Genomic DNA, 12,717 nt, shown 5'->3' with positions numbered 1-12,717 from the left:
GATGTTTGGAAATAAACACAGGTACTTAAGAGGAAGCTTAATACATATATATATATATATATATATATATATTTTTTTTTTTTTTGCTAAACTGCATATTAAAGAAATGCCAATCAAGATCACTATGAAGCATCACCTCACACGAGTCAGAATAGCTATCATCAAAAAAATCTACAAACAATAAATAAATGCTGGAGTGGGTGTGGAGGAAAGAGTGCAACCTCTTGTACAATTGGTGGGAATGTAAATTGGTACAACCACTATGGAAAAGACTATCAGTGCTAGTCTGTCAGTTGCGTCCAACTCTTTGCAACACCATGGCCTATAGCCTGCCAGGCTACTCTGTCCATGGAATTCTCCAGGCAAGAATATTGGAGTGGGTAGCCATTCCCTCCTCCAGGGTATCAGACACCAGTCTCCTGCACTGTAGGCAGATTCTTTACCATCTGAGACACCAGGGAAGCCCATGAAAAACAGTATGGAGATTCCTTTAAAAAAAACTACCATATAACCCAGCAATCCGATTACTGGGCATATACCCTGAAAAACCATAATTCCAAAAGACATAAGCACCCCAATGTTCATTACAGCACAATTTACAATAGCCAAGACATAGAAGCAACTTTGACAACCATGAACAGATGAATAGCTAACACAGTTGTGGTACATATATACAATGTAATTCTACTCAATGGAATTTGAGTCATCTCTAGTAAGTTGAATGAACCTACAGCCTGTTATACTGAGTGAAGTAAGTCAGAGAGAGAGAGGAAAAAAAAATATATTAATGCATATATGTGGAATCTAGAAAAAATGCTACTGATGAACTTATTTGCAAGACAGGCATAGAGACGCAGATGTAGAGCATGTATTTGTGGACATGGGAGAGAAGGAGAGGATGGGAAGAACTGAAGAGTAGCATCATTGGCATATATAGTCTAACATGTGTAAAACGGCCTGTAAGTGGGAAGCTGCTGCATAACACTGGGCGCTCAGTTCAGTGCCCTGTGAACCTAGAAGGGTGGGATGGCAAGGTTAGAGAGAGGCTCAGGAGGGAGGGGATATATGTATACTTACAGCAGATTCACATTGTTGTACAGCAGAAACCAATGCAACATTGTAGAGCAATTATCTTCCAATTAAAAATACATTTTAAAAAATGCAAAAAAATGATTCATTCCAATACATATTTTTATAATAGAAAAGCGAAGAGACCCAAGGGCTTAAGGACTTTTTTTTTTTTTGGCTTGGCTATTCCCATTGTCTGACAGGATTGTAATTTTGTAACTTGATAGCACTTGTTAAAATGCTTAAGCCTTGCTTCTAAATCTTTGACTTGCTTAATTGTGGTTCCTCTCCATGGCTTTTGTGTTATACAGGACTAGTTTCAATTTGCTGGTTTGTGGCATTTTCAGATTTCAAGCACCCAGTCAATTTTGAAGGATTAGAAATATAAGCTTCTTAAAGTATTTCCTGAAAAAGCTTCTCTTAGAAGGAAGCTGGAAGCTGGGAAACCTACTTCAAATTGTTTCCTTTAGGTTCTTCTAATGTGTAACAATGGGTTTTCATTTCCTTAATCTTAAATTTTTAATATCTGTCCTTTAAAGTCATTTAAGACACTTTAAATAAAACAAAATCACTTAAAATATTTTAATATTGAATCATTCTTTCTTACTTAGGTCAACTTTGTTTGATAAATTCATACAAATAGGAAGCAAAGAGGAAGGAAAGAGGGAGAAAGAGTGAATTATAAACCTTAATTATATTTTTAAATTTAGTGTTTAGTAGGATTTTTGGATTAATTTGATCAAAATTTATTTCATCTTGTATGTGATGGATTGTTCTTTGTTCTATATCCCTAAAATTTTCTGACGTTTTTGTTTGTAGTCAATCTCAGTTCCTATATCTAGTGTTAGGCAATCAGGTATTGTTTTATCTATTGATCCTTATTTATATGATATATATATTTATCATATGTATACGAATGTGTATATATATATAGTGTGTGTATATTAATATATGCTATACATATTTTATATGTGTATACTATACCCATACAAAAGTGTATACTATACCCTTTATTTTTTATAAAAATTTTATTTAAATGGAAAAATAGAATCACTTCAATTTGAGTTTTTCACTTAACATGTGTCTGAGATTTAGCCATGTATTAGGGTTGTTAGATGTATTGTTATTTGTTCCTTTTTATTGCTGAGTAAAAGAAGGCTGAGAACTGAAGAACTGATGCTTTCAAACTGGTGTTGGAGAAGACACTTGAGAGTCCCTTGGGCAGCAAGGAGATCAAACTAGTCAATCCTAAAGGAAATCAAACCTGGATATTCATTGGAAGGACAGATGCTGAAACTGAAGCTCCAATGCTTTGACCACCTGATGCGAAGAGTCTTCTAGTTGGAAAAGCCCCTGATGCTGGGAAAGATTGAAGGCAGGAGGAGAAGGGGATGTCAGAAGATGAGATGGTTGGATGGCATCACCGAATCAATGAACTTGAGTTTGAGAAAACTCCAGGAGATAGTGAAGGACAGGGAAGTCTGGAGTGCTGTAATCCATGGGGTCACAAAGTGTTAGATGCAATCCATTATATTGATGCAGTCTGTTTTGTTTATCAATTTACAAGTTGATGACTGCTTAGATGTTTTCAGTTTCTTCCTACAAATAATTATTACAAGTCTTTGTATGGTTATGTGTTTTTTAATTTACCATTAAGTAGGTACCTAGGAATAGAACCCTGGATCATATGCAAGTATATATTCAACTCTTTAAAGAAACTGTCAAAATGTTTTCCAAAGAGGCTGTACCTTTTGTATTTCTATCAGTGATACATGGGTGTTTCGGTTTCCAACACTTGGTATTAACCATGTTTTTGGATTATAGGCTTTCTTCTAAATGGTAGTGCTATCTCCTTTTGGTTTTAATTTGCATTTTCTTAATGACTAAGGATGTTGAACATCTTTTCTTGGGAATAGACACATGGGTGTTACCTTTGTTGAAATATCCACATAAATATTTGCCCTCTCTTACTTGGTTTGTTTTCCTTTTATTATCCAGTAACATCCAAATTAATAATAAGGGTTCTTATCAGAGAGGCAGGGAACTCAGTGAGAGGAGAAGTGATGAAGAAACCAGTAGTCTAAATGATTCCATTTCTGGAGGGGACAGAGAGCCAAGGAATGTGGGCTGCCTCTAAAAGCTGTTTTTCTCATAGCATTGTTTCCCTAACAGTGACCATAGGACATTTGTATTAAAATCACTTGTAATTCTTGCTTAAAAATGAACTGAGATCACACTTGTAAGATTGGGTGATGATTTGAAATTGTACTCTTTAAAATCATCCCATGTGATTCCCATGTACGCTTAAGTTTGGTATCTATTTCTCTACAGAAATCTCAGTCTAAATACACTATAGCCAGTTCAGTTCAGTTCAGTTGCTCAGTCATGTCTGACTCTTTGCGACCACAAGGACTGCAGCATGCCAGGCTTCCCTGTCCATCACCAACTCCCGGAGCTTGCTCAAACTCATGTCCATCGAGTCAGTGATGCCATGCAACCATCTCATCTTCTGCCATCCCCTTCTCCTCCTGCCTTCAATCTTTTCCAGCATCAGGGGCTTTTCCAATGATTCAGTTCTTAACATCAGATGGTCAAAGTATTGGAGTTTCAGCTTCAACATCAGTCCTTCCAGTGAATATTCAGGACTGATTTCCTTTAGGATGGACTGATTGGATCTCCTTGCAGTCCAAGGGATTCACAAGAGTCTTCTCCAATACTGCAGTTCAAAAGCATTAATTATTAGGTGCTCAGCTTACTTAAAATTCCAACTCTCACATCCATACATGACTATTAGAAAAACCATAGCCTTGCCTAGATGGACCTTTGTTGGTAGAGTAATGTCTCTGCTTTTTAATACGCTGTCTAGGTTAGTCATAACTTTGCTTTCAAGGAACAAGTATCTTTTAAACTCATGGTTGCATTCACCATCTGCAGTGATTTTGGAGCCCAAAAAAATAAGTCCGTCACTGTTTCCCTATCTATTTCCCATGAAGTGATGGGACCAGATGCCATGATCTTCGTTTTCTGAATGTTGAGTTTTAAGCCAACTTTTTCACTCTTCTCTTTCACTTTCATCAAGAGGCTCTTTAGTTCTTCTTCACTTTCTGCCATAAGGGTGGTGTCAACTGCATATCTGGTGTTATTGATATTTCTCCCGGCACTCTAGATTCCAGCTTGTGCTTCCTCCAGCCCAATGTTTCTCGTGATGTACTCTGCATATAAGTTAAATAGCAGGTTGACAATACACAGCCTTGACATACTCCTTGTCCTATTTGGAAACAGTCTATTGTTCCATGTCCAGTTCTAACTGTTGCTTCCTGACCTGCATACAGATTTCTCAAGAGGCAGGTCAGGTGTGCTGGTATTCCCATCTCTTTCAGAATTTTCCAGTTTATTGTGGTCCACACAGTCAAAGGCTTTGGCGTAGTCAATAAAGCAGAAATAGATGTTTTTCTGGAACTCTCTTGCTTTTTCAATGATCCAGCGGATATTGGAAAATTGATCTCTTGTTCCTCTGCCTTTTCTAAAACCAGCTCGAACATATGGAAGTTCATGGTTCACATATTGTTGAAGCCTGGCTTGGAGAATTTTGAGCATTACTTTACTAGCATGTGAGATGAGTGCAATTGTGTGGTACTTTGAGAATTATTTGGCATTGACTTTCTTTGGGATTGGAATGGAAACTGACCTTTTCCAGTCCTATAGCCATTGTTCAGTTTTCCAAATTTGCTGGCATATTGAGTGCAGCACTTTCACAGCATCATCTTTTAGGATTTGAAATAGCTCAACTGGAATTCCATCAGTTGCACTAGCTTTATTCATAGTGATGCTTTCTAAGGCCCACTTGACTTAACATTCCAGGATGTCTGGCTCTAGATGAGTGAGCACACCATCATGATTATCTGGGTCGTGAAAATATTTTTTATACAGTTCTTCTGTGTATTCTTGCCACCTCTTCTTAATATTTTCTGCTTCTGTTAGTTCCATACCATTTCTGTCTTTTATTGAGCCCATCTTTGCATGAAATATTCCCTTGGTATCTCAAATTTTCTTGAAGAGATCTCTAGTCTTTCCCATTCTATTGTTTTCTTCTATTTCTTTGCACTGATCACTGAGAAAGGCTGTCTTATCTCTCCTTGCTATTCTTTGGAACTCTGCATTCAAATGGGTATATCTTTCCTTTTCTCCTTTGCTTTTCACTTCTCTTCTTTTCACACCTATTTGTAAGGCCTCTTCAGACAGCCATTTTTCTTTTTCACATTTCTTTTTCTTAGGGATGGTCTTGATCACTGCCTCCTGTTCAATGTCGTGAACCTCCATCCATCGTTCATCAGACACTCTATCAGATCTAGTCCCTTAAATATAGTTCTCACTTTCACTGTATAATCATAAGGGATTTGATTTAGGTCATACCTTAATGGTCTAGTGGTTTTCCCTACTTTCTTCAATTTCAGTCTGAATTTGGCAATAAGGAGTTCATGATGTGAGCCACAGTCAGCTCCTGGTCTTGTTTTCACTGACTGTATAGAGCTTCTCCATCTTTGGCTGCAAAGAATATAATCAATCTGATTTCAGTGTTGACCACCTGGTGATGTCCATGTGTAGTGTCTTCTCTTGTGCTGTTGAAAGAGAGTGTTTGCTATAACCAGTGCGTTCTCTTGGCAAAACTCTATTAGCTTTTGCTCTACTTCATTTTGCACCCCAAGGCCAAATTTGCCTGTTACTCCAGGTGTTTCTAGACTTCCTACTTTCACATTTCAGTCCCCTATAATGAAAAGGACATCTTTTTTTGGGTGTTAGTTCTAAAAAATCTTGTAGGTCTTCATGCTGCTGCTGCTGGTGCTAAGTCGCTTCAGTTGTGTCCAACTCTGTGCGACCCCTTAGATGGCAGCCCACCAGGCTCTGCTGTCCATGGGATTTTCCAGGCAAGAGTACTGGAGTGCATCGCCATTACCTTCTCTGGTAGGTCTTCATAGAACCATTCAACTTCAGTTTCTTCAGTATTACTGGCTGGGGCATAGACTGGATTACTGTGATACTGAATGTTTTGCCTTGGAAATGAACAGATCATTCTGTCGTTTTTGAGATTTCATCCAAGTACTGCATTTTGGACTCTTTTGTGGACTATAATGGCTGCTTCATTTCTGCTAGTGGATTCTTGCCCACAGTAGTAGATATAATGGACATCTCAGTTAAATTCACCCATTCAAGTCCATTTTAGTTTGCTGATTCCTAAAATGTCAAAGTTCACTTTTGACCACTTCCGTGATTACACAGGTCCATGGTTCATGGACCTAACATTCCAGGTTCCTATGCAATATTGCTCTTTACAGCATTGGACCTTGCTTCTATCACCAGTCACATTCACAACTGGATGTTGTGTTTGCGTTGACTCTGTCTCTTCATTCTTTCTGGAGTTATTTCTCCACTCATCTCCAGTAGCATATTGGGCATCTACCAACCTGGGCATTTCATCTTTCAGTGTCCTATCTTTTTGCCTTTTCGTACAGTTCATGGGGTTCTCAAGGCAAGAATACTGAAGTGGTTTGCCATTCCCTTCTCCAGAGGACCACATTTTGTCAGAACTCCCCACTCAATGGGTCTCCACATGACCCATCTGTCTTGGGTAGCCCTACATGGCATGGCTCATAGTTTCATTGAATTAGACAAGGCTGCGGTCAATGTGATGAGATTCGTTAGTTTTCTGTGATTGTGATTTTCAGTCTTCTGCCCTCTGATGGAGAAGGATGAGAGACTTATGGAAGCTTCCTGATGGGAGACTGACTGAGGGGGAACTGGGTCTTGTTCTCATGGGTGGGGCCATACTCAATAAATTTTTAATCCAATATTCTGTTGTTGGTTGGAGCTATGTTCCCTGCTACTTACTTGGAGCCAAACTATGGTGGAGGTAATGAAGATAATGGTGACCTCCTTCAAAAGATCCCATGTATGTACTGCTACACTCAGTGGCCCCAACCCTGCAGCAGGCCACCAGCGACCCAGGCCTCTGCTGGAGACTCTTGGACACTCACAGACAAGTCTGGGTTAGTCTCTTATGAGATCACTACTCCTTTCTCCTGGGTTCTGGTGCACAAGGTTCTGTTTGTGCCCTCTAAGAGTCTATTTTCCAGTCCTGTGTAAGTTGTGGGAGCTCTATGGTCGGGTTAATGGCAACCTCCTCCAAGAGGGCTTATGCCATACCCAAGTTTGCTGCACCCAAAGCCCCTGTCCCTGTGGCAGTCCACTGGTGACCTACATGTCCACAGGGGACAGACTGAGTTCTGTCTCAGGCTCTGTGGGGTCCCTGGGTCCTCGTGCACACAAGGTTTGTTTGAGCCCTCTGAGCATCTCTGATGGGAATGGGGTTTGATTCTAAACGTGAATTTGCCCCTCCTACCATCTTGCTAGGGCTTCTCCTTTGCCCTTGGACATGGGGTATCACCTCACGGCCAGTCCAGTGAAGCGCAGCCACCACCCCTGACCTTGGACATGGAGTATCTCCTCTCAGCCTCTCATCACTCAGTGCCAGGCAGCCTATAGCCAACATGGACACAACTTCCAGTCTTATTTGTTGCTAGCCACAGAGGCTCGTCCTTGGCTGTCTTATCTCAAATCTTTGTCATCCTACCTTATACTTTTTTATATTAACTTAACATTACCATAATCTGATGTCAATACCTACACTCCAGCTTCTGTTTTGAGTACAAATGAGTCTACTTTTATTCAGTCCATTTTGGCCAGTGCTGCAATAAGTTTTTAAAAACATGATAGGATGATCACTGGCAGTATTAACAGATAATGTTTTTTCTCCCTACACTGTTTTCTTATCTTTTTGATTAATTTTTATTGAAGTACAGTTGATATATATTGTTGTGGTAGTTTCTGCTATACAGCAAAATGAATCAGTTAAATGTATACATATATTCATTCTTTTTTAGACTCTATTCCTAAATAAGTCATTACAGAGTATTGAGTAGACTTCTTTGTGCTATATAGTAAGTTCTAAATAGTTATGTATTTTAAATATTGTAGTATGTGTTTGTCAATCTCAATCTCCCAAATTATCCCCTTTCCTCCTTTGGTAATCATTGATTTGCTTTCTACATCTGTGACTATATTTCTGTTTCATAGATTCATCTGTCCCATTTTTTAATATCCCATGTATAAGCAATATCATGTAATATTTGTCTGTCTGACTTCACCCATTATGGTAATTTCTAGGTGCTGCAAATGGCATTCTTTCTTTCTTTTTTATGGCTAAGTAATAATATCCCATCATATATATGTACCACATCTTCTTTATCCATTTCTCCATTGATGGAAATTTCAGTTGCTTTCATGTCCTGACTATTGTAAATAGTTTTTCCAACTCTATTTTTTAGTTTTTTAGTTTTTTTTTTTTTTAAAGAACCTCTATGCTATCCTCCATAATGATTGTACCAATTTATAACAATATAGCAAGGTTCTCTTTTCTCTACACCCGCTGCAGCATTTATTGTTTGTAGAGTTTTTGTGTTAGATATTTAGACTACTATAATAAACTACAGTAGATTGGATGAAATAAACAATAGCACTTTATTTCTCACAGTTCTGTGGGCTAAGAAGATCAAGTTGACAGCAGATTCTGTGTCTGGTGAGGGCTCACTTTCTAGTCTATAGACAGCCACCTCCTCACTATGTCCTCACATGGCAGAAGCTATAAGGGAACTCTCATGCATGTTAAGTCATTTCAGTCATGTTTGACTCTTTGAAACTCTTTGTAGCCTGCTAGGCTCCTCTGTGTGTAGGATTCTCCAAACAAGAATACTGGAGTGGGTTGTCATGCTTTCCTTCAGGGTATCTTCCCAGCGCAGGGATTGAACCTATGTCTCTTATGTCTTATGCCTTGGCAGGCTGGTTCTTTACCACCAGTGCCACCTGGGAAGCCCAAGGGAACTCTCTGGGGGTCTCTTGTATAAGGGCACTCCCTAATCCCGTTATGAGGGTTCTACCCTCATGACCTAATCACCTGTCAATGGCTCCACCTCCTAACCATTCCAATTAGAATTTCAACATATGAACTTTGTGGAAAACAAGCATTTTCCACATAAAGTTTCCAAAAATTCAATACTTGGATCTGCTTATTGGCATCACCTGGGAATTAGTCTAATTCCTAGGCCCCACATAGACTTGTTAAATCAGAAAATCTGGGGCTGGGGTCCAGCCATCAGTTCTTTTACAAGCCCTCTATGTGCTGCATACTCCAGTTTGAGAACCACTACTGTGTAGGAAATTTGTCATGACCAAACCATAAGATAAACATTTAGTTTTTGAATTTTAATGATTTAAATAAAAACTCCAGAATACCTATAACCTCAAAGAATAAAAACCTCACTTTTACTTTGACTCTCTAGTTTTATTTTCTTCCTGTCTCTTATTAGTGTTATGGACTACTAAGTATTTCAAGAGAAAGAAAAACATATGAATGGCTTCCCCTCAGATTAGCTCTTTCTTAGCAGTTAGTATGTGGAGACTCAGTGTTATATCACATTGTGAAATATTCTTCTCTACCAAAGTAGCAGCTATAATTTTGTTTAACATTTCAAGCCTCACCATATGTTAGAAAATTTTCCTTAGGGCTGAACCTAAGTTTTCTGACTAAGAGTCTTAGTGTCCCCTTCCTGAATGAAATATTTAGAAAAGTGAATGCATACAGGGTCTTATTCACCACAGTCGAAGATTGAGTCCATAAATAGGGACAATAGAAGACAGAAGATATAATATAATTGCATTCCCATTAAAGCCTGTTATTCTAAGGGCTTCCCTGGTGGCACTGAAGATTCCCTGAAGAATCTGCCTACCGTGCAGGAGGTGCAGGTTCAATCCCTGGGTGAGGAAGATCCCCTGGAGAAGGGAATGGCAGCACTTCAGTATTCTTGCCTAGAGAATGCCATGGACAGAGGAGGCTGGTGGGCTACAGTCCATGGGGTTGCAAAGAGCGACTAACACACACACACATGAACACTCTAAAATTCATTGATAAATATAATAAATGCACTGGGCATGATCTTATACAACATTCTGCATTACTAGGATTAAGTCTGCCTGTGAGTGACAATCAAAATATTCACATTTAAAACACATAGGATTTTTTCTGCCACATAGAACAGTCTGGAAGTAAGTGATCTAGGGATGACAGAGTGTGACATTTTGTTTTTATTTCTTTTTCCATTGAATTTTATATATAACCCCCATTTGGAGTTTCAGGAACACTTTTAAGCCTTAACCATTAAGTCTACATTCCCCCTAGAAAGAGGAGAGAAAAGGACAAAGAAATTAATCTCTCTTCCTTTTGAGAACAAGCATTCCTCATCACTTCTGTGAAGCTTCCCTGGACCAGAATTTAACCACATGATTGACTGTCAAAAATGAGAACTCCTGACACCTCAATATGAGCCACACCTCCACAAAATAATTACAGTTTCTATAAGGAAGAAGAAAAAAATGGAGACTGGGCATAACTATGAGTTTCTGTAAAACTGTGGTCTTGTCATCTTTACTGTTTAAGTTTTCTCCTTTATTGCTTTTTTATTTACCTATACTGAAAAAAAAATATGATTTATTTGTGATATGTAGAGACATCATATTATTGTTGTTGTTTACTTGCTAAGTCTTGTCTGACTGTGACCCCATGGACTGCAGCATTCCAGGCTTCACATCTTATTAGGATGGTGCAAAAGTAATGACAGATTTTGCATTGCTTAAATTTGCCATTTGATATTGGAATACATTCTAAATAAGTGTGGTTATGTTATACATCTCTTTAATGCACATTTCTCAATTTATGTTTTTTGATAGACTTATTACTTTCTATTTATTTTATATTTATTGTAGACTATGGAAATGATGTTAAACAAAAGGCAAATTACAGTGATTTTCTTATTTTAGTTCAAAATCAGCCTTAAAGCAACTGAGACAATCCGCAACATCAATAACGCACTTGGCCCAGGAACTGCAAAGGAACTTACAGTGCAATGGTCATGCAAGAAATTTTGCAAAGGAGACAAGAGCGTTGAAGATGAGCATAGTGACCAGCCATTGGAAGTTGACAACAACCAATGAAGAGGATATCAAAGTTGATCCTCTTACAACTATATGAGAAGTTGACAAAGAATTCCACGTTAACTGTTCTATGGTCATTCAGCATTTGAAGCAAATTGGAAAGATGAAAAAGTTCAATAAGTGAGTGCCTCATGAGCTGACCCCCTCAAAAAAAATCATTATTTTGAAGTATTCTTTTCTTTTATTTTATGCAACAACAAGGAACCATTTCTTGACTGGATTGTGGTGTGCAATGAATAATGGTTGTTGGTCCCATCACTTCATGGCAAGTAAATGTGGAAAAAATGGAAATGGTGACAGACTTTATTTTCTTGGGCTCCAAAATTACTGCAGATGGTAACTGCAGCCATGAACTATAAAGATGCTTGCTTCATGGAAGAAAAGTTATCACCAGTCTAGACAGTGTATTAAGAAGCAGAGACATCACTTTGCCAACAAAGGACTGTATAGTCAAAGCTATGGTTTTTCCAGTAGTCATGTATGGATGTGAGAATTGGACCATAAAGAAGGCTGAGTGCTGAAGAATTAATGCTTTCAAATTGTGGTGCTAGAGAAGACTTGGACTGCAAGGAGATCAAACCAGTCAATCCTAAAAGAGAAAAAGTGAAAATCTTAGTTGCTCAGTCATATTCAACTCTGCAACCCTATGGACTTCAGCCCTCCAGGTTCCTCTGTCCATGGAATTTTCCAAGCAAGAGTACTGGACTGGGTTCTCTCTCTCTCTGTAGTTGCTAAGTCACATCCGACTCTTGCAACCTAATGGACTGTAGCCTGCCAGACTCCTCTGTCCATGGGATTCTCCAGGCAAGAATACTGGAGTGGGTTGCCATTTCCTTCTCCAGGGGATCTTCCCAACCCAGGAATCGAACTGGGGTCTCCTGCATTGCAGGCAGATTCTTTACTAACTGAACTATAAGGATTGGGTTACCATTCCTTATCTGGAAATGAAACGTGGGTCTCCTCTGCTGCAGGATGTTCTTTTTTTTTTTTTTTAATTTTATTTTATTTTTTAAACTTTACATAATTGTATTAGTTTTGCCAAATATCAAAATGAATCCGCCACAGGTATACATGTGTTCCCCATCCTGAGCCCTCCTCCCTCCTCCCTCCTCCCTCCTCCCTCCCCATTCCATCCCTCTGGGTCGTCCCAGTGCACCAGCCCCAAGCATCCAGTATCGTGCATCAAACCTGGACTGGCAACTCGTTTCATACATGATATTTTACATGTTTCAATGCCATTCTCCCAAATCTTCCCACCCTCTCCCTCTCTCTCAGAGTCCATAAGACTGTTCTATACATCAGTGTGTTATGATCAAAACTCTCCAGAAAGCAGGAATAGAAGGAACATACCTCAACATAATAAAAGCTATATATGACAAACCCACAGCAAACATTATCCTCAATGGTGAAAAATTGAAAGCATTTCCTCTAAAGTCAGGAACAAGACAAGGGTGCCCACTTTCACCATTACTATTCAACATAGTTTTGGAAGTTTTGGCCACAGCAATCAGAGTGAAAAAGGAATAAAAGGAATCCAAATTGGAAAAG

Source organism: Bubalus bubalis, chromosome 19 (genome assembly GCF_019923935.1).
Source record: "Bubalus bubalis isolate 160015118507 breed Murrah chromosome 19, NDDB_SH_1, whole genome shotgun sequence".
Classification (NCBI taxonomy): Eukaryota; Metazoa; Chordata; class Mammalia; order Artiodactyla; family Bovidae; genus Bubalus; species Bubalus bubalis.
Note: the sequence above shows the minus strand (reverse complement) of the source record.